This window comes from Anastrepha obliqua, chromosome 5 (assembly GCF_027943255.1).
Source record: "Anastrepha obliqua isolate idAnaObli1 chromosome 5, idAnaObli1_1.0, whole genome shotgun sequence".
NCBI classification, from domain to species: Eukaryota; Metazoa; Arthropoda; class Insecta; order Diptera; family Tephritidae; genus Anastrepha; species Anastrepha obliqua.
This window is the reverse complement of record NC_072896.1, coordinates 125,314,038-125,337,008: the sequence shown is the minus strand read 5'-3', so window position 1 is coordinate 125,337,008 and position 22,971 is coordinate 125,314,038. Positions and strand designations below refer to the sequence as shown.

Sequence of the window (22,971 nt, the reverse complement as noted above, 5' to 3'; positions counted from 1 at the left end):
TAAAATCGGTCCAGTAGTTTTTGAGCCTATTCATTACAAACAAACAAAGTTTTCCTCTTTATAATATTAAGTATAGACAAATGCCAAGACAATCACGTAACCATATTGGTCGTTCGACAAATAATAATAGGCGCATGAGAAATGCCCGGAATAACGCGACATCAGAAGACCGTCAAGAACAAAATGAAGTAGTCAAACGATTGATGAATAATGTTATCCAAGCAACTATTTTAATTGGCAAATTCAAGAATGAAGACGTTCTAATACCAAGAATTCCAATGATTCCACCTGAATTACCATTTGAATTCAAGCGTTTGCAACTGCCCATTCGTTTAGCATTTGCAATAACTATCAATAAATCACAAGGGCAAACTTTAGAAATATGCGAGATGAATTTAGAAGAACCAGTATTCACCCATGGTTCAACTATACATTGGCTTTTCACGTGTTGGGAAGCCAACAACATTATATGTATATTTACTCAAAAACAAATAGAAAAACAAAAAATATTGTTTATGCCAAAGCGCTTGAATAAAGAATAAAGAAATATGAAAACCATATCTTTTCTGTTCTAAACCATATCTATTCTATTTTAGTGTGCCCAGCGAAGCGGGCCGGGTTTGCTAGTATATTTACATAAATGGTTGTAGAAGAACTTCCGACTTTATCAAGTGCGCTTTGGAGGTGATACACCTTAAACACTTATATTCTGATTTTTTATTGATAATTGGCCTCGTTAGATGTGATAACTTCTTCCGTAAACAAATATTGCGGCAACACCAGAAAATATCAAAATGATCCACAAAATCGGTTTGAATGATTCAAAAATGAAATAACCCTAAAAGGGGTGTACGCGTCAATTACATATATACATATATAAACTATAAGGCTTAAGGTCTATTTTATCACAGAATAGGTTAGAAAATTTTTTTAATTGGAGTTCTTGCAAGACTTTCAGTTTTTGCTTTTGAGTCCACGTTCGGAGCACTGTGCGCCGTGGTCGATTATGAGAGAAGTCACGACAAATCTGCATGAATGATGTACGTCAGTTTCAGTGTTGTTTTCGTATATAATATTATATATTTATTTAATATTATTTTTAATATTACTTGCATAATTATGATGAATATATAATCCAAATCGTATTGCAATGATAATATGATGCCTGTAAATTAACTTCACTTTTTCGTCAGTTCTATTTTGGACATGCATTCAACGCTAGCAAACAAGGGACACATTTAGGACAGCATTTATTTCGACTCGTACGAATTTTTACGTAATTATTATTAAATAAAAGTTGTAATATTATAAGTGTGAGTTCTTAGAATGAATTGCTTATTGCAAGCGATTAAATAACGTCCATATATAGAGGAAATTGTAATTATTTTGACGGTGCCAATTTCAGTGTAATCAGCGTCATTCTGAAAATGTAAGTATACCACGCTTGCCAAAAGTATAACAACCACCGCTCTACTGATATCACCATATTTTATTACACCATTAACCAAAATGATTTATATAATATAATTATGTGGTTTTGCTGGAAGTTGGCCTGCAAGTTTGTAAATCAAATTATACTTTTCTTAATCATGAGTGTAGTTATGGAAAAAATTATTTTAATAAATTTAGTCGTAAGTTAAAAATGGAGTTAACAGCTGATCCTTATTTATATTTGAAAATTTTCGACTGCAAATGTCTATCCGAACTGTTGTCCTTTTATCATAACAGCGTTAAGATTATGTCAATGCTTTTTTAGCATATCGCCCATTTACTTCCATAGTGTGAGAATCGGAAAACAATTTTTTTAATATAGATAAGTATGCAGAAATTACCACAAGCACTTCTTTTATGCTCTGTAAAAAATGTATACTAAGACTACCGGATTAAATGAGCATAAGTACTAACTCTTACACAGGGAGACATGGTAAATTGAAAACTTTGCAGCCGTTTTTCTCGGCATTTTGGTTTTTTGGGTTATGACACTATTGAAGTAAATGATATGCTATCTCAAATAATAAGAGCTTTTACTCCGCTTATAACAAAAAATAGATAATTAAGCTAAAATAATTTTCTGCACGAAAATTCTACCATACAAAACTTAATTGATTCTTCTTTTCTTTGTATAGTTACTACGGTTCTGGCTGCACCTCAAGGTAGCTTAAATTTTACATTTGCAAAGTGGACATCGCTGTTAACATAACATTTGGGCTAGCAAAAGTGTATTAACTCGTTTTGCTACAAAAACGACATCCAGGGAATTTATTCATTTGGACTAATAACATTGTACACACATACAGACATTTTCATTCGCGAGACTAGATCTGCTCAACCATTTCGGTAACTTGGCACTTGACACGCACTTACCTACCCTGAGAACAAACACAAAAAGACACTGTATTTACTTATAGTAATTACAAACACGTATTAATCATTGATAAAGCATATATGTACATATGCAGATAGATGGATATAATAAACGAATGTTTACACAACAAACTCATAGATAAACAAATGGGTTGACAAAAAGTCTACAAAGGGGCACGATATGACATAGAGTATGTATGTACTTATGTTTATATGCACATTAAATATTAACTTTTGCACATACATACTTACATACATATATGCTTCATATAAAAATGAACATTGGTATATTGCAGGACGACTTAGTGTATTTTTGCTTCTCTTGAATTTAAGTATTTATTAGTTTGTTTCTTTACTATTCTATTTAGATGATACCAGGTGTGTTTTGGCGTGCTTTTACACAAAACGGTTAACATTCAAGGAAAAGTTGTACTAAATTTGGCGGAATACTTTCTTACTCACAGCAATTTATCAGTGAGGTAAAGAGCTGATTGTAAACGGATGTAAATTTTGAAGAGTTTGAAGTGAAACTATTTAAACAAAAAAGTTAATAGTGAAGAAAGTGTGTGTAATTCGCTATTTCCCAATTTTTTCTTTAGTTTTGGGGTTACTTTTCGTTGGTAATTTTTTGAATACGTTTCGCTTTGGCAAGGAATACTGTTCCATTTTCGAAAAACAAGGTTACTGGTTAACTGCCACAGGGAAAGTGAGCGAACTAGAACTGTTATCGGACAAAAGATGAATAGGAAATTTGAGAGCACTAAGCTTATAAAGAGCGAAAATCAAGAAACAGAAAAAAAACTTATGAGCCAATTACTAATGTTTAATTTGTTCATGTGGCAGCAACTGCATTCAGCAAGCCAAAATTGTAATATCTTAGAATTGGAATTAGAATACATATATGTATGTATGTATTTTATTGTTTATACATATATGTATATATTTTGTCATAGACAGAAGTAATTTTGTTATATATAGGATATTTTGTTATAACAGAATTGTGTGATCACATTATAAAATATTCATGTACGAACTTTCATACAATAAACATCTCTCATCAGAAATCTTGTGTTTTTATACATTGTTTGATCTTTGCGGACCTCTGTTAATCTCAAACTAGCGGCTCTCTCGCGTTGTTAAGAGAGAGATGAAGCAACTGGTATAAATAAACATATCTTGGCAGCGCTGGAATAGAGCTGCCTAAAATCACATTTGTTTGTAAAATAGTGACTTATAGTAGTTTCATGAGGTATAACCATATTCGGTAGCGGCCAATCTTGCTCGATAGCTTTGTATTTGCTTCATATCCAAATTTTTTGCCAAGTGAGCCGAGCAGAGAAGTGGCGAATTGAAGATACCTATATTCCTCGTGTATGCAGCGCTTAAGGCTCACCTGTTTGAAAATAGTCGCAAAGGGCGTGATTGAGAACTAACCCTCGCCTTGAGAATGATTCCACTTTCAATTCATTTAGGTAAATTGTGAAGCACATTTCGTTTGTACTTAAATATTGAAACGAGTAAAATTATCCTATATTTGCAAAATTTATGCAATTTTCCGCTGAGGAAATATAGGAAGTATACTTTAATCGAAGTATATGCGATCATTAATAAAAGTAGAAATAAACAAAGTATGGTGATAAAAGCGTCAACATTAAAGTTTAATGGCTCTGTATAATTATATAATTACATTTGTACATATACATACATATGCATATACATGATGCATATATGCACAAAATTATACAAGCAAAAGCGACAACAGTTTTCTGTTACTCGCCTACGAGTACGATGCCGATAGGCTCAGTACACTCAACCACTGAGACGAATTTCGCATTTAAAAAATTAACATTATCAGAGCGAAATCAGATTGCTGGGTTTATTTCCAATTAGTTTCTGAATATTCGTAACATTGAATTGCTCTTAATAATCAGTCAATTAATGATAGGCACATACACGAAAATCAATAATGAAACAAGTAAGGAAGTGCTAAATTCGGTCCGGACCGAATTTATATATCCGCGCCCATTTTAATAGATATTATTTTGGGCTGGCTGTTAATTTTTAGAATCAAAACTCATAGATAAAGAGAGTTATATATTGCAGCATCAGACGGATGGACGAAAATTTAGTATTAATACTCGTATATTATTGAATAAGTGTGGGTAGTTTTTGTCCGATTTCAACAATAATATTTACGTAGGATTTAAGTGAGATAGGTAGCAGTATAGTACTAACAAGTCATTAACGAGATATACTCAAATGTAGGCGTGCCAGCCCATATATATGGACAAAAACTACCCACACTTATTCAATAATATATATATATATAATTAGCGTGTACATCCTTTTTGGGTGTTTGGCCGAGCTCCTCCTCCTATTTGTAGTGTGCGTCTTGATGTTGTTCTACAAATGGAGGGACCTACAGTTGCAAGCCGACTCCGAACGGCAGATATTTTTTATGAGGCGCTTTTACATGGCAGAAATACACTCGGAGGTTTGCCATTGCCTGCCGAGGGGCGACCGCTATTAGAAAACGGTTTTTCTTAATTTTGGTGTTTTACCGAGATTCGAACCGACTTTTTCTCTGTGAATTCCGAATAGTAGTTACGCACCAACCATTCGGCTACGACGGCCGCCAGCCCATACTTTACAAAAAATTACTTGCGTCGTTTTTACTTAATTGGGCACATTATTTTTACCAAGCCAGACTAGTTCTTGTTCAATAATAAGAAATCACGTTTTTCCTTTTTAGAAATTGACGATATGTGAGAGGTTGGCTTTATTATTTACCGATTTCACATATTTTCAGTACCAGAGTACGTTGAACGAAGATTATCGTATACACGGACGAACAGACATGGTTAAATCGACTCCTCTCCTCATTTTGAGCATTTCGGAATATACAAAGTAGCGCAAAATAAATTAACCTATCGGAAGATTTATAATTTTTGCAAATGGCGTCATACGTCAATCATATTTGTAACCTGTGAACTTGACACCGGCAGTATACAAACAGACAAGCAAAGAAGCGCGTAAAGCACAAAATGGAAATTTCCAATTACTCAAAATCATTTATTTTTTATTGCCTAAAATAGTTTTTCAAAAACAAAACGATTAATTTTGCGCCACCTTGTAAAGAAATCCATCATTTTTGCGTAACAAGTTTGGGCAAATGATTTAAAACTGTTGCATGGCCGATCTTTAGATCCCCAGCGATGCTACTACTACTAACATACCGGTTAACTTCGATTATTTCTGGGATTTTATCGACATTTTCTTTAACATTAAAAATGCCTGAACGGAATCGACGAAACCAAAATTGCACGTAATTATCTGTTACAGTATCGGCACCATAAACACCATTCCCTATTTCAGCATTTTCGCCATTATCAAAGAATAACTGTAAAATTGATCGAATTTTCTCTTTGAATTCGAATTCTCCCCGTAGCTGACAACTGAATGAAAGAAGCAAAAAACAGTAAAAGAATTTTGTTAGTGTGAAATGTCACCTTGGCAATGAGCATAAACTATCGCTACACGCTAAACGATCACTACAGCCATTTACCGAGAAAATAATATATGTAGTTACTTTTCCGGCTATGAGGTTGACAAGAAATTAATAAAACTAACCGAAGTCTTAGTTATTAAATATTTAAGGTAGTAACATAGTAGACTTCATTGTTACTTTTTTAAAAGTCTTTTTCTGTCATCGTTAGGTTAAAATGGTTGCCCAAAGAGTGGACACACTTGGATGAAGAAACCAAATTTAACCTTTGTGAAATCTGTCACCGTACTTTGCTAGACATTTATTTATAAATTTTTATAGCAGTAACTGCATCGAACAGATCTTAACTGTCACTTGCACTGTTCGTAGTTTCCATTTCGAAAATTTCACATAACGCAGAAAATCGAAACTGAAAAAATTACATTTTCAGAGGCTAAGCGAAAGCTGGGGCTTATATTATATATACATAGTTTAGCGTTGGAAACGTGAATGCCAGTGTGGACTTTTGGGTGCGTGGCACTTAGGCTATTCTTGTAGTTCTAATGTATGTACATACATATGTATAAATTACTCGGACAACAAATGTGTACATTGCAAAATGTGTGCACGTTTGTACATGCATACATTTATGCACGTTCATGTGTATGTAAATACAGGTGCATTGCAGTGAGTAGGTGCGGCAGTGAGTGACTATCGACGAGATTTAATTATCGCAACAGAGGTGGCGTTGCTGTTCTATCCCATAATAGGCGCTAGGAAGATTAGACGCAGTTAATTTGCGCTTGAAATTCAGTTCCATTTGAAAAAAAATGCTGGAAAATAAAGTGTAGAAGCAATAAAATGCTAAGAGTAATAACAATGAAAGCGTAGGAAATAAAATATATAAATCTTCATGCAAGAAGTAAAGCATCGTCACGGTGGGGGCGATTACATATGTGAGCAATAAATTTTACTATTTTAAAATATGCGTGCATTTTGAAATTCAGTTAATACACTAAACCGAATTGAGCTGGCTAGAGACGATATCGGGCCGCATTTAGACTTCAGGTCTTGCTTTCAACTGTTTTAAAATGTCACCGAATTTCGCACTTTACCTGTATCCATTTGGCAATAGCTTTGTCAATAGCCGGTTCTAGCAAATATTCATAGTTTAAACACATTGCCGAATGCAGACGACAGGCGGCATCTGCCAAATATTAAAATGCACACGTTTTTATGAAGACAATTATTTAGACTCACGACATTTTCGCTACAAGACTGCCATCGCCGACGTCGCCAAATTAAATCTTCATATGTAGATACATATGTATTTCTAATTTGACCGGCGACAATGAGCAGATGCAGGGTAGCATCTGAGACTTATTTAGTCAAAAGAAGCATCAAATACTTTTATTTTTTATTTTGTAAAAGTCACCCTTGTCCAATTGGTGATCAGTGTGACCAAAGTACAATTTTCGTTACTTGATAATAAATGTGTTATGGTTATGTAAATTAATAAAATACTTTTTATTTTAGTTTAAAAAGAGAAGACTATGTCCTCTATATCTTTTATTACATATTGGTTTATTATTAAATAAATTATTGTCGGAAGAGTATGTCTTCTTAATCGGACTTTTGCTTAATTATTACTTTTCATCTTTTTACCGGAAGACTATGTCTTCTTAGTTGGACTGTTGATTTATTAATAATTTTGTTTCTTACTAGCTACTTTATATTAACTATCGAACAGCAATCATCACGTTGAATGCAACGTGATCTTATTTGAGGTCGTCAGCACTTTGAGTTAATATTGTAAGAAAGGTAAATAATTAAATTTGAAACAAGCGGAACTGTGTCAGCAATTGATGTGTCAGCAATTGAATTGCGACAAGGGGTATTGAACTTTATTAAAATAAATTTATTAATTATTAACTACGGAAAAGTATCAGCAATTGAATTGCGACAAGGGGTATTGAACTTTATTAAAATGAATATTTTAATTATTAACTTGTACAATAGATTGCATTAAAAAAACGTAGTTTTAAAAATCATCCTTGTTATGTTAAGAAAATTTCTTTTAAAAAAGGCTGAAAAACTCTTGTTTTATATTTGAGGTTATGCAGCAAGATAAGGTACTGTTTTCTATAATATTCGTTCTGGTTTCTTCCGTATTATCTGCTTTTTCGTTTATTTTTACTATGAATACACCTCTATGGTTTTAATTCGTATTCAACAAATGCAAAGGCCTTTAAGAATTTATAAACAGGTTTTAAATTTTAAGTAGAGTTGAGAGAAGAAGATTCAATATTCTTGCATAACCTCAAAAGTGTAATTTGCATTTTCAAAACATTAAATTTTATAAGAATCGACAAATTTCCAATAGCAAGATTTCTCTTCTCAGCATAAACTTTAAATGCAAGAGTGGCTTTTTTTATACAATTTTTTTTTTAACTTACTGTTATGGTAGCTTTAAATTAAAAAAAATGAACAAACACCAAACTCTAAAATTTTTGCATTTTGGGTATAAAAAAAAACTCAATTTATAGTGAAGAGCAAAGGGTTAGCAATACTGCACAACTAAGCTAATGTAACGTAACGCATTCTCTGAAGGGTTTGTTTCTATCATTCTTGATAACAAACGATGGTTTTTAAAATAGCTCAATTTATTTTCTTTTTTACACCTAAAAATAGTACTCTAAACAAATTGCTTGCTAGGTTGGAAATTGTCATCGTCAATGGTGCAATATTAATCATCCAATTTAGTTTTTCATGAACTTTTACGCGCTCCATTGCTTGTCTGTTTGTTTTTTGTAGCTGTCTAGTTCCCAAGTGTCAAATATGACTGACGTATGACGCCCTTTGCAAATATGTATTATAAATCTTCCGATAGGGTGATTACTTTTGCGCCACCTTGTACCATTCCCACTACAGTCGGTTCTACGTTACCGTCAATCCAGCAATATTCTCCGTACATGTATGGGGAATGTTTATGCTGCTCCAAAAACAATAACACTCACTTATAAAAGAAACTATCGACTTAATTTTACGAAATGGGGAGTATGGAGCACGAAAATAATTAAAAAGGGTTTATTTAAAATTATTATAAGAGGGCTTTCAAATTTCCATTTAGAAGGACGAGAGAAATTTCGTAGTAAATAAATTGCAAAGAGTGGGTTCGATATCCAATGTAAATATCAACTATCAAAGAACACATATACAGCCACGTATGCAGATGATACTGTCGACATGGCCAGAAGTACCCTTCCCTCAATTCCTTCTGATTACCTACAAGAAAACCTTAACAGTGTTAGCAACTGGATGAAAAAATGGCGCATAAAAGCTAATGAAAGCAAATCGGCGCAGATAACATTCACACTTCGAAATGGCTCATGTCCTGCCGTATCTCTTAACAGCGTTCCAATACCTCAAACAGATAATGAAAAATATTTAGGTATTCTATTAGACCGGCGTCTTACTTGGCGATCGCATATATTTCTAAAGCGAAAGAAAGTTGGACTACACTGGTGCTCATCTACAAATCTATTCTGAAACCGATATGGACGTACGGAGTTCAATTATGGGGCTCAGTTGCAAAATCATTATTATGTAAAGATTTCAGTCAAAGGTGTTCCGCATGTGTTCAAATGCGCCATGGTTTGTACGAAACGAGATATTGCACCGTGACCTAAAAGTTACGACAGCTTTCGAAGAAATAAACAACTTCAGCCAGAGACATAACAACCGACTTGCTTCTCAGTCGAGCAAATAATCTTTCCAAGATAAGCTACTCTTCAAGATTAAAAAAAATGTCAGCCTAACGATTTAATGCAAAGGTTTAAAACGTAATATTCGTAAATGCAAAAGTTATAAAATTTTATATATTAATATACTTATACATACATATGTTATATGATGTTCATTATTAAGTAACGAATCCCACTGGGAGTTTTTACTCTAAGTTATTCTTCTTTAAATTGTAGGTAAAAATAGTACTTATTATTGTTATGACAGATTGTATGAAATAAATGGAGATCTACAAAAAATAAAAAAATAAAATAAAAAAAAAAAATTTTAGACCGCGTCGTCTCTCAGACAAATCACATCGAAAGAAAAGCATGTCTCATGTTTATGTTTATGCTTATGCCTTTTTATGTTTAACTGTTCAGGCAAGTTATTTTTTGCGCAAAATCCACAAATATGTACATATAATAAATTGCAATTTAAGAAGGAAACTGTAACGATTTCCGACACAACAGTGGATTGCGAGGGCTTAACACATTTTCAAATATTCGTGACCAACTTTCTCTTGACCACGCGACTCATATTGCGTGCAATCGAATAGGAACGTACTTGAATATTCACTCCAAGAGAGAGCATTAACGACTAAAATAAATAAATACAATAAAGTGCTCTGGGCGCGAAATATACTTAGCATATGGAAGTGTTAGTTAAGGGGTTATATACCTTGTGGTCCGGTGAAATTAGCGAAAGTTGGGTTTTTTTTTAAAGATATGTAGCAATAATTTTATTGTATAAAAGTTTTTATTATTGGATATTACAATGTTTAAAGAAAAAAAAGGCTTTGTTTGTGTAAAAATATTTAAAAATGGCGGAGTTATGGCATTTTCCTCCATGACCCTTTTTTTGGAAGAGGCTTGCGGTGGACGCGATTCAAGTCCACCAAGTCAACTGAAATCAAAAAATCGAAAAGATTTCATTAGTATAGGGTTATATCTTCTTAGTGAACGATCAATATATTAAATATTTTGATTTTTGTGAAAATAGGAACATGTTTTTAAAAAACTCCACTTCTACAGTCCTAAAATTGGCATTAAAAAATTCATATCTGCAAAATAAAAATTTATACATAAAAAGTTGATCGTTCACTAAGAGGCGACATCAATTACGAACAATAGTCTCAACCGATTTTCTGTCTAAAATCGAACTAAGCTTACTTAAGCTATTCAAAATTAATTATTATATAATGAAATGTATGTACAAGTATGTTTGTTTTGTTTAAAATTCTGACTAATTTAAAATTAAAGCTGTTTCACTTTTTCTAATTTTTATATTTTTTGTACATTTTCTTTTCTAATTAATTTATATGCTCATTTCTTTACAACATTTATTACTTTTTTATCATAAAAATTGAGTCCCGAAAATAATAAAAAATGTTCTTAGACTTATAGAAATGGTATTAGGGATGCTATCTATCAAACCAGCTTTCCAAGTAAACCCATGCTCTAGAAATTTCTGTTAAATAAACTCTAGCGAAACACGAATTTCCAAACTCTATGATATAAGTTCCCAGCTTACAGTTCGACTGTGCCCACATTAAGGTGCACATAACCGATTTATACACAGTACTATTATCCCATTCTATCCTTTTTCTATACAGGAAAACTCACTCTATGGCCTTGCCTTATTGCCATGCAGGAGCCGTCAATGATCAATATTTTTGTTGAAACTGAAGTTGGAGCTAACGCAATTGCCAAAGGTGAGTTCTACATTCATCTGATTCATTGGTTGTGCAATTTCCCCTTAACAACAGTCAAGGGCATGCCGAAGAGGTCTGAGACTGATTCAGTCCCCTTCGTGGCAAGCATATCAGCAATTTCATTTCCCTCTATGTTCCTATGTCCTGGAACCCAGATCAGAGAAATGTTACCTGCGCACCCATGAGATTTGATATCCTCCTTATAGGAGTTCACCAATTTGGACGTGCCCTATGGCATCGTCAAAGCCGTGATCGCAGCTTGACTATCGTAAAAAATGTTGGCATCTCTCTTGCTCCTGCGATCCCTAAGCGTTCTGCATGCCTGCAGGATCTCAAAGACTTTTACCTGAATAACACTAGCAGTATTCGTCAATTTAAAGAGATAGATAAATTGGTTGATGTAGAGAAAGTCCCTGCTCCGACTCCCGATTCCATCTTGGTCGATTCACTGATTCTTAGTCACTTTTTGGATTTGGGTATATACAGGCAAGACTCTGCAACATATGATCCAGCGCGTGGAACCACCGGAGTGTCTAGGTTCCTGCTATGGACTATATTGATAAACCAACTACGACTGATGACTGAGTGAGTTAAGGACGATAAACCTAAAAGACCGAGTGAAGGTGGCCACATTTCTTGGTTTTATACCCGCGGTATAATAATTCTTTCACATTACAGTTGTATGTTATGTAATAGTATAAAGGAATCGGGATAGAAATAGGTACATACATACTTATATAAGTATATACCGAAATACTCAGAATGAGGAGAGGAGTCGATTTAGCCATGTCTGTTCGCAACTCGTAACTCGTGAAAAAATTAATATATTTCAATGAAATTTGGTTCACATATAAGGTTCTCTTTGTCCAACGTAGTTTGGTATTCAAAATGGGTGAAAACGGCCCACACCACGTCCACCTAATTTTCAAAAAAGAAAAAACTCGATATTTCTGTTATAATTGAACTATTGTAAAATTACTCAGTTTTGGTACAAAAATTAACTGAGCACCGCCCACTCGTGCAAACATGGTACACGCATTGCTCCCTGCCTCACTTATATAGATCCGACATCCTATAAATTATATTGAGATCGGGAAAAAACCATGCCCACTTTTTATATGTTAAGACTGGAATTCCGTCCGTCGCTCTGATATTGCAAGTTCATTGTCTATGACTTTGTTTAATTCCAAAAATAAACAGCCAGCTTAAATTAAATTTGACGGAAATAGGCGCGGGTATAATAAATCCGGTCCGGACCGGACCGAGTTTGGCACTTCCTCACATATTTATTTATGTTTTACTAGAAATACATTTTTTTACCTTTGCAAAATATGCACTGTTACTACACCAAACACGTTTTAATCAGTGCGAAGAGCCTTATATTTTTATAGAAAGTATTTTCGAGTTTTGCAAATCTTCAGCGGCATTTTTTGTTGGTTTTTCTGTTAAAGCTTAATTGCCTTTCTTTGATGCCTTTCACTCTCTCTGTCTGAATTTTTGCAATTATTTGGCGCTTAAACTTTGAGGTCGTGTAATACGAATATTTAATAACTATGCAGTCACATAGCCATGCTCCCACTACCAACAGCACGCACTTTCTTACTCATTCTCTCCTTACCGCTCCTACTTATACTCTCACATCTCTTCTTCACGTTTCTTCATTTGCTCCCTTACTAACTGACCTTTTCTTTGATGTCATTATCTAAATCAATCTATGTCTATTGGCCTCTGGTGACGGGCAAGCATTGTTTGACAAGAACTTTATATGTGTGCGTGTCGGCTGATTGACGCTAATATCTAAAATTTTTGATTTTCATCATTCAAAAGCCGACAACAAGTATGTGTGACACGACGACACCCGACTGCACTAACACACACAAAGCTCAGTCAAGCATGCTGGACCGTCTCCCGAGGCCATATGTTACATAACAGCAACAAAATTTTACAGTTAGTCTCTCACTATTAGTTTTTAAGCTCATATTTGTTAACTCAGTTGTAAGAATTAGGTAACCTTGCAAATTATTAATAAAGCTACTAAGAAAAACAACGGATTATTATTATGTGTATTAAATCAAGATGACATAAAATATGTTTAAACATTGTACAATGTATTTGTTTTAATTAACAGTTAATTGCGCAGTTCTTTCTCGTAAAATCGCAACACGCGCTCTAGTGCAAATGTATGTATTTCAGACTGGGACATGCATTTTTTAATATGATATACAGGGTGGGCCACGTAAAATTTGCTCTTTGAATCGGCTATAAAAACACTAATCAATATTTTTTCAAACTTTTTTTTTTATTTTGAAGAGTAAACATTGTCATTTATGAATGAAAAATAATATTGTTCAAATGACTGCCACGACTGGCTTTACAGTAGGCCATTCGATCAACCCAATTTTTAAGCACATTTTCGATTGTTTGGGCTCCAATGTCATATATGGCAACTTCGATTTCGTGTTTTAAGGCAGCAATCGTCTCTGGATGGTTCGCATAGCATTTGTCTTAACGGCTCCCCACAAAAAATAGTCCAACGGGCTTAAATCACAGCTCCGAGGCGGCCAATTGATATCGGAATTTCGGCTGATTATTCGGTTTTCAAAAACGGTAGCCAAAAGTTCGAGTATAACTTTGGCAGTGTGACAAGTTGCACCGTCCTGTTGAAACCAAATGTCGTACATGTCATCCTCTTTAATTTTTGGAAACAACTCGTTGAGTATGTCACGGTAACGCTCGCCATTTACTGTAACCGCGGCTCCTCGCTCATTTTCGAAAAAAATGACCCGATGATGCCGCCAGACCAAAAATCGCACCAAACAGTGACTCGTTGTGGATGCATTTGCTTCTCTACAGTAACGTGTGGATTTTCTGAGCCCCAAATCCGACAATTTTGCTTATTGACGTAGCCACCGATGTGAAAATCAGAAAAGAAAAAGAAGACTCACCACTTTGGAAATAGGTTTTCAATATTTCCCAATTTTGTTCAAGCGTATAGCTTCCCATTTCGTAAATGTCAAACCTTTAAGTAAATTATGAACACATTTGACATGTCATTTGTGTTACCATTCTCAAACAAATAGGTGGTTCAAAACGCAAACGCTATATGGCCCATCCTGTACAAGAAACAAGACGCTTCCTGCTTTTAAAATCGCAATTTTATAATATTTATGACTAGAGGTGCGGGCAAAATATTAAAGCCAATAAATTTACATACTTGTACATATGTATGCATGTACACTCACATGCGTACTTGCCGGTATATGGAAAATGCAAGGTTCAGTGGCTGAAAACGAGCAAAAGTGAATCATTCACGAAAAAATGTGTGCGTCAGGCGAGTTAGCGCCATCGAAAGGAAAATAAACAACAACAATGCACACCACTAATGCTTATTTAAGGGAATCAATAAGCTCTCCGAATGCTCATGCACCCACACCATGCATTAGGGTGGCTACATTCTGAAAAAAATCACTCTAAAAATAAAAGCATAGGTTATTCTGTACCTAAAAGTGTACGCAGATCACAAATTACTTTGAGCCTGGGAAATTTTAAATTGTGCACATGAAAGAATTTCAATTCATATGGAAGACGCGACAAAAGTGAAGCTTAAACGAACAGTAGCGAAGTCAAAGTCATAAGTGAAATAAAGAATACAATATCTTTAAAGACAACATACCTTCACACACTACAGACGGCAAAAGATCTCACTCAGCACTAAGGAACAGATGACAGTCAGCGTTACTGCCACTCCAAGGATAATCCCTAATTAATGTAATATGTCCTTATATACTTTAGTAGGTGAAAGAAAATGCTTGCCTACCTAACCGATCTGCCATAATGTATTTGCACACCTGCATATCATATACTTATCGGGTGTTTTTTAAGAGTTTGAGAACTTAAAATGATAATACAAAACAGAAATATTGTTGGAATGAATTTTGTTTCATTATAATCTTGTAGATACTTTCATGACATTTATTTCTTGAATAGGAAATCCGGCATAAGTATGTTAGTCGCGGGTATGACTTACACGATCCATTCGATTCCATTTTTTGACTACTTTTTTCCAACTAAATAAAATGGATGCCGGCAAAGAGAAGAGGTTTTTAGACTTAATTCTAATATTACAGAAAAAAAGCCTGTGTCAATAGACGCCTTGGCCTGTTATTGCTTATTATAAAATGTAATATCGCATTGCTGCCATAATTTTTTGCAATCTCAGTAGACGTCGTTTAGGGGTTCCTCCAATTGTTATTACTATGTAGCAACAATCGACTAGCAATTCATTAACTATTGCTATTTGATAATAACAATAATAATTAAACAAACAAAAAACAATAAAATATTCCACCAAACCAATTCCTAAGAAGAAAAACCTTTCAAACTTGTCTTGGCAGCTGATTGTCAATTTTGTAGGTAATCTGCCATATGTGAATGTACTTTAAGCCAAGATCCTTTCGTAAAATTTTCCACGTAGTCGAAGGACAAAGACCAACTTCTCAAGTACTGCGCTCAATGAACTGCGCGAACAGATTTATTTTATTTTTTTCAAAGTAAGTTTTCACAATTCACGTTGTTCTGGCGTAAAAGATTCATGATGACCTGCCAAATCTGACTGAACAGAAATGTCAACACAGTTTGCCATTTTCAGCTGGTTCTCATGCCGCTAAAAAAGAACACCCATTAAAAATATTGCACGCAGGCAACGGCTGAACGCTTGTCAACAATCAGCGAATCGTCGCCGCACTGGCATTTTGGTTTTGAATTGCAACAAATTGTCCGAGTAGTTGGTTCGTAAATGGTTCAAACTTTGTTGTTCAAGCTTTTACCCATAATTGTATACACAATGTATGTATATATGTGCACAAACTATGTACATATGTATGTATGTATGCATTTATGCATATTGGCACTCGTGAACGAGTGACTTGCGTTAATTTTATTTTACATGCTCGCCTTTGTTCATCATCACTGCATTGATGAGACTCGAACAGCTGGTAAAGTGCTTTGAACTTTTGCCAACAAAACTTACAGACACAAGTCTATAAACATAATATACATATGCGCATAATCATAAAGCTAGATATACACGAGGCAACCGTTGAAGCAACGTGTTGCCTTTGTTTAAGAAACACGTTGCGACCGTTGCGACCGTTGCTTCAATCTCAGTATTGTCTATAACTGTGGTGCAGGAAAGGTAGAAGCGGAAGATACGTAAAATTAAATTTTTTAAATGATCGACGAAATACGTAAAATTACTTCTCTTATTATAATTGACGAACTTTTGTACGAAAATGAGGAAGAAGAGATGCAACAAAAGAAGAGAAAGAAAATTTGGTCCAAAAATTGGCTTTTAAAAAAAATCGAATTTTCGAACGAGAGGCTGCTGAAAGAACTGAAGGAAAATGAGCCAGCGGACTATAAAAATTACATGAGGATAAATAACGAAACAAGATACCATAATGAGAGAGGCAATATCATCAGAAATTAGACTGGCAATAACTTTGCGGTATCTTGCAACAGGAAACTCTTTTGCGGACTTGAAATTTTTATCAATTTTATTGTATTCATTTTTTAATTGTTCGTATGATTTTTTTGCTAAAATTTTTATTTTTATATTTTTCACTACTTATATCACACAGCTCTCTCAATTTTTTATATTCGTTAATAAAATTATTTTTTATTTTACTCCGCACGTACCTTCTTCTTCCCTTGTTTTCAACGAACTGAACGAGTAAAAGCAGTAAACAATGATACACACGAAGCAACGGTTGCAGCAACCTATCCCAAAAATTAAATTTATTTGATATTTTAGGCAACGGTTGCAGCAACACGAAAATCAATTGGCAACACAGCTACACACGAGGCAACGGTTGCTTCAACATGGCCGTGTTGCTGCAACGGTTGCCTGGTGTGTATTTAGCTTAAGAAATGATGCTGTTTTATGGGCTATAAAACTTCGAGGGCGATAGCAGTGACAAAATTACAATAACAGTAATATCAGCAGTAGTGACGAGCGTGGGTCTTTCACACGCCCGAATTAAATCATCATACAAATATGCATACATACATACGTATGTATGTATTTTCTTTGTTGTCCGAACAATCAATGGTGTTTCCTACAGCAGTGAGTGTTGGTATGCGGTGCTGCCAATTAGGTAAAGTTCAATTTCTGAATCATGCATATATAATTTACATATACAAGGTGAAATCCAAAATAAACAAGACTGAGCTAAAATAGAAAGGACAGAAGTTTTGTTCTGGCAACTTCGAGTTTATTTATTCAAAATTGTCCCCTTTGGCCTCGATACACTGTTGTGAGCGATCAAAAGCTTTTCGAAAGAGTGTTTCAGATCATTGACCGGAATGTCCTTCAGGATGTCGGTACAAGCCTTTTGGATAGCCTCTACGTATGCAAAACGTTTTCCTTCCGTGCCAAATGCAATTTTCGGAATAGGTAGAAGTCACAGGGACCCATATCAGGCGAATACGGAGAGGTTTGATTGATGGTTTAAATGCGATTTATAGTCAAAAAATCACTTGAATTTTGACTTCTCCAAACGCGAATTTTTAGATGGCTCATCTGGGGCCTACCATTCGGCACTTGGATGCTTAGTTTCAGGTTCATGTTGGAAACACCACGTTTCATCACCAGTTACAATGTTGTAAAAGAAGTTCTCGTCTTCTATCGCCCCTTCAATGAATTCTGAGCAATTTTTGGTCCTCAGTTAACTTGTGCGAAATGCAACGTGCACAGACCTCTCGTAAGCCCAAATTATCAGTTAAAATGTGATAAACCGATGTTTTGGAAATATTTGAGATTAAAAAGATGATGCTATCAACAACATTTTTATGCCGCCAGTCTTGTTTATTTTTGACTTCACCTTGTACATATCTTGAACTGATAATAAAACCTTCTTGGCCAATTTACGGGCACGAACTCGTTTCGGGGCCGAAGAACCAGGTTCACATCACTCGTTAGCCTCTTGTTTGGATAAATCCTAAAGGATCATGGTGATAGACCCTAGTCTCATACATAGTGATGAATCGATGTACTAAATCCAGTTTATCCATTCGAAAAGGCTCTTAATTTTGCTGAGAAAGTCTCTGTGTTTTTGAAAGTGAATGTGTTTTTGGTACATTGTTAGCGAATGCGGGACCCATTGTGCACACAGCTTTTTGAAACCCAATAATTCAGTCAAAATATTGCTTATAGTGCCTAATGAGGTGCCTAGGGCTTCTACTAAATCTCTTTCGGTCACTCCACGATTTTCCAATCCAGTATTTCTTTGTTTTCTACTGTTCCTATACTTTTCTTTGATAATCAAACGTACAAAATATTTGTTGTTGGTCTAGTACCACCACCTTTAATGAATGTGCATTGTTTTGAACCTTCCAAAAATAAAAATTTAGTTACTGCTGATACTTGATTTTTTCCATTGTAGAAAATACTGTGACACGTCGATACTAAATCGTTTGTAAACAAAGAATGAATTGACAGATTAAAATGAGACTTCAACCAACGAAACAAAAAAAAATTAGGCTAGTAGCAACGCCATCGCTTATCGAACTACAAAACTTATTCAACAACCTAGTATGAGCGCTATCCCGCTCAAGTATTCGCCAACAGTCTGAGTCTGATTGACTTTGCTGGAGAGCGAAATGCTGAAATATAATATTTATGGATGTTTAGCGTATTAACTGCTGTCTGTTTAGCATTAAGCGGTGCAGCCGCATACTTTGTAGTCTTCCGATTGGAAAACTCAAAATTAATTCGATCACATTGTGATCCAGCGTTTTCTATGCCAAGGCTCAATAACGACGCGGATTTTCATCTTGTTGCAGCCAACTCTTATTCAGGCTACTGTGCAGCCGAGGCACGCATGTAGTGACACAAGCAAGGCTTGACCTCGGAAGTCTACAACTGCATCTAAACTTGTTTCATACATAACTCAGAAGACGAGTTTCCACGTACATATGTCGTATTTATGTATGTATGATAAATTTATGAGCTGAACATAATATTGCTATGTGTAACTGTAAAATTAGAGCAAACGAAATTTGAGTGCGAGCCAAGGATATTTAAGCTCGCATAAGGACACAGTAGACCTACATAAAAGCCTGCATAAATATAGTACATACCTACATACATGCGTCATACGTCATACGAAAGGTTTGAGTGCGACTAATTGCATATATAATAGACATATAGATATCGGCATGCACACGCGTTCAGCTACTTAAAAGATTATATTTTTATTGCTGCCTAGACAATCATGAGATATATTTCCATAATTCTAGGACAGCGTGCACTTCCAAAATATAGCCTTTACATACATACACACGTCTCTAATGATGTTTATATAATTTATGGCATATTAATATATGTATTCATTTCGAAAGCAAAGGAGGCATACACATGTACATTTAAGCACATACGAGGGTTCGCTTTACATTTTGCGCCTTTGCAAAATTACGTGTGATGGGCTGTAATTTCATATTTTTATAGAAAAGTTTGCAATTTTTTATCATTAACTTACATACAAAGATTTCATTTACAAGCTTTATTGGTTCCTTTTTCAGTGAGTTGGAGAATTCATCTCACCCAAAAGATGGAATAAATTCGTGAAAATTGCCGTGCGATGATTTATTATGATTTTCGGCATGGATTATCGAGATTGAAATTCATTGATCAACTTACTTTGACTTTTGGTGATGAAGCACCCACAGTCGATTAGGGTTGGGCATTTTGCACTCCGGGTCTGAAAGTATTCGATGGTAGCAGATGCTTTCCATTTCAATTCAACCGGGCTATTCGGGTCATGTTCTTCGATTTCGATGTAACTCAAATATGTTGCTCTCTGGTCAAAATAATGAGACACGTATTTTTTTGTTTGCCCGAAAAAAATTTTTTTCAAGAGTTATCGGCAATTTTGTTTTTCGGCTCAAACTCGATTTTTTTTAATTATATAAGAAAAAAATTTTTTTAAATGCCCATAACTTAGTCAAAAATGAATCGATTTTAATAATTCTGGGTTCAAAATGATCGTCATTACCTACAGGAGCGACTTAATGTAGAAAAAATTGCAAAAAAGTAGTTAAAAATTTTTTATTTAGCAAAAAAGAAAAAAAAATGAAATTTTTTCGAAATTCAATATTTCAAAAAGTGTATTTTTTTTTTTTTATAACTTTTTCTAAATCAAGAAGACACCTCAAACTTCAATTGAGCAGAATGCCCAGTAGCTAAAATGAGTTGCTTTTGAGTAATGAATTTTTGAGTAAAAAACCTGTTTCGCACTTTTTGTTTTTTGCAAAATAAAAAATTTTCAAATACTTTTTTGCAACTGTTTCTACATGAAATCGCTCGTGTAAGTAATGACGATCATTTTGAACCCAAAATTATTAAAATCGGTTCATTTTTGACTAAGTTATGGGCAGTTAAAAAAAAATTTTCTTATATAATTAAAAAAAAATCGATTTTGAGCCGAAAAACAAAATTGCCGATAACTCTTGAAAAAAAATTTTTTCGGGCGAACAAAAAAATACGTGTCTCATTATTTTGACCAGAGAGCAACATATTTGAGTTACATCGAAATCGAAGAACATGTCTCAAATAGCCCTTTTGAATTGACATGGAAAGAATCTATATAAGAAAATTTTTTTTTTTCATGTAGAAACAATTGCAAAAAAGAAGTTGAAAATTTTTTATTTTGCAAAAACAAAAAGTGCGAGACAGGGTTTTTACTCAAAAATTCATTAATCAAAAACAACTCATTTTAGCTACTAGGCATTCAGCTCAATTAAAGTTTGAGATGTCCTTTTGATTTGGAAAAAGTTATAAAAAAAAAAAAATACACTTTTTGAAATATTGAATTTCGAAAAAATTTCATTTTTTTCTTTTTTGCTAAATAAAAAATTTTTAACTACTTTTTTGCAATTTTTTCGACATTAAGTCGCTCCTGTAAGTAATGACGATCATTTTGAACCCAGAATTATTAAAATCGGTTCATTTTTGACTAAGTTATGGGCATTTAAAAAAAATTTTTTCTTATATAATTAAAAAAAATCGAGTTTGAGCCGAAAAACAAAATTGCCGATAACTCTTGAAAAAAATTTTTTTCGGGCAAACAAAAAAATACGTGTCTCATTATTTTGACCAGAGAGCAACATATTTGAGTTACATCGAAATCGAAGAACATGACCCGAATAGCCCGGTTGAATTGAAATGGAAAGCATCAGCAGAGAAAGAGGAAGGCATCAGGTGGAGAAGGACTTGGCTCCACTAGGTGTGTCCAACTAGCGCCGGTTAGCACGAGAAAGAAATGGCTGGCACGCTTTGTTAAACTCGGCCAAAATCGCGCAAGCGGTTATCGCGGGTTTTATCTTCAGTTTTTTAGTGTTTTAACTATCCGGATATTGCATTAATTATTTAGTGTACTATGCTTAACCCTGCCGTTCATCTTCTAGAATGAATTTCGTGTTTTCGTCCAAAACTGTTGTTGTGCCAGAAACAATCCATGCTGGTCGTCAAAATCTTCATGTAGAAGGTGAACGATATGAAGTGTTACCAACTTCACACTGCTTGTATCTGTAGAACAGCTCATGACATCAACGTCAAAATTGTTCTAATGACAGTTCAATATATTGTTTATAAGCCACCAAAAGCATTTGAATTTTTTTTCTGTGATGGAATTCAAACGTAATAGTGTGATTGCGATATATTTGGCTGGAAAATCACAACCAGCCATTGTTCGTGATATTGTTTGTGTATCGTACTATAAAACGTTACAATGATGCTGGTAGCATTGCAAAACGCTATGAAGGTGGACCAAAAAAAACCGCAACAACGCCAGAAATGGTTCGGAAAGTGAAAGCTCGACTTGAACGAAATCCACGTCGAAATGGAAGAAAAATGGCCAAAGAACTGAAAATATCGCAAGACAGCATTCGACGCATATTAAAAAATGAGCTCAAGGTCAAGGATTACAAGTTCCAAAAAGCACACGATCTTTCACCCCAGTAAAAAAAGTTGTGTGCGAATGAGCAAAGGAGTTGTTGCGCTTACACGAACGTGGCGAATTTCCTAACATTGTGTTTTCTGATGAAACAAATTTTCCAATTGAGCAGTTCATAAACACTCAAAACGATCGTGTTTACCTGACCGAACGCTCATACGAGAATTTGAGCCCATGTATGGCCACTCGAAGCAATTTCCCATCGCAAGTAATGGGTTGTGCCGCCGTGTCCGCTGATGGACGCTCTCCAATCGTTTTTATCGAGCCTGGTGTCAAATTGAATGCAACTTATTATCGAGAAAATGTTTTAGAAGCTGCTTTAGAGCCGTGGACACGCAAACATTTCGGTCGTAGACCATGGACGTTCCAACAGGACTCGGCACCGTCTCATAAACCTCATGTGAACCAAGAATGGTTAAAAAATCATGTTCCACACTTCATTTCGTCCACACAATGGCTTTCGAATTCGCCAGACGCAAATCCGATGGACTATTCCATCTGGTCCATTTTGGAGAGCAAGGAGAGGACAAAAAATATGCCAGTATGTATGCGCTGAAAAAAACGATTATACGAGAATGGGCCAAAATACCTCAAGATCACATTCATGCAGCATG

The 22,971-nt window shown here is 34.7% G+C and overlaps 1 protein-coding gene across 3 annotated transcripts in view; it reads right to left on the bottom strand.

Moving 5' to 3' along the window:
* LOC129248063 (ubiquitin-conjugating enzyme E2Q-like protein 1) overlaps positions 1-22,971 on the bottom strand; it is a 52,664-nt gene that overhangs the window by 12,686 nt on the left and 17,007 nt on the right. The window contains exon 1 of one of the 3 annotated variants that reach the window (XM_054887489.1): positions 12,666-12,918. The exons of the other annotated variants lie outside the window; for them this stretch is intronic. The gene's annotated coding sequence lies outside the window, so the exon portion shown is untranslated. Of the gene's footprint in view, positions 1-12,665; positions 12,919-22,971 lie in introns of those variants that run through there. 3 annotated transcript variants of the gene reach the window in all.